This window comes from Geospiza fortis, unplaced genomic scaffold (genome assembly GCF_000277835.1).
Source record: "Geospiza fortis unplaced genomic scaffold, GeoFor_1.0 scaffold145, whole genome shotgun sequence".
NCBI lineage: Eukaryota > Metazoa > Chordata > Aves > Passeriformes > Thraupidae > Geospiza > Geospiza fortis.
In genome coordinates this window covers 2,276,479-2,277,200 of record NW_005054362.1, presented here as the reverse complement: position 1 = coordinate 2,277,200, position 722 = coordinate 2,276,479, and positions in this window count along the sequence as shown.

Genomic DNA, 722 nt, shown 5'->3' with positions numbered 1-722 from the left:
CCCGGGCGGCCCTCAGGGCGGCCCGCGCGCCGCCGCCTTCCCGCCTCCCCCTCACCTCAGGCCGGGCGTTCACCCCGCGTTCATCCCCCCGCCAATCTCCATGGAAAATACCTGTTGATAATTATAAAATAAAAGAGATTTTTTTTTTCTCACTCGTCCCCCTAGATGCCGCCAAGAAAAAAAAAAAAACCACCTTTTTTTTTAATTTTTTAATTTTTTTTCCAAACCACTAGTTCTCTCTGCTTGAAGGTGGAAGGTTAATGTGGATTGCAGCTTCTGAGGGACTAAAACAATATGGATCTCGTTGACAATTGGCACATTTTCTGCTTGCAAGCAGCAGTAAAACTTCCCCATCCAATTTTTTTTAAAAAATCAGGTTAAATGATGAAGCTTTCCAGCATGTGTCTGCTGGACAAGATATTCAGGTTTGCTCTTTCTGTTAATTCATATCAAATGCACTCGAAAATCATTCAGTTACTCCAGATTTACCCCAACAAAACTGCTTGGGATCTGGACAATCTCTCTTTAGGTGCACAGCTCAGCCTGAGACCCCCCACCATCAGATCCCCAGGTATATTTTACCGTCAGCCACTCTGAGATCTGATAGTTTTATTGCATGTGCTACTTAATGTCCATCCATGGCCTCGCACTGCTCCTAAGGGCAGTGGCAGCAAACACGGAGAGCCTGATGCTGCTTCTTGGAGATCGGGGGCACATTCCTG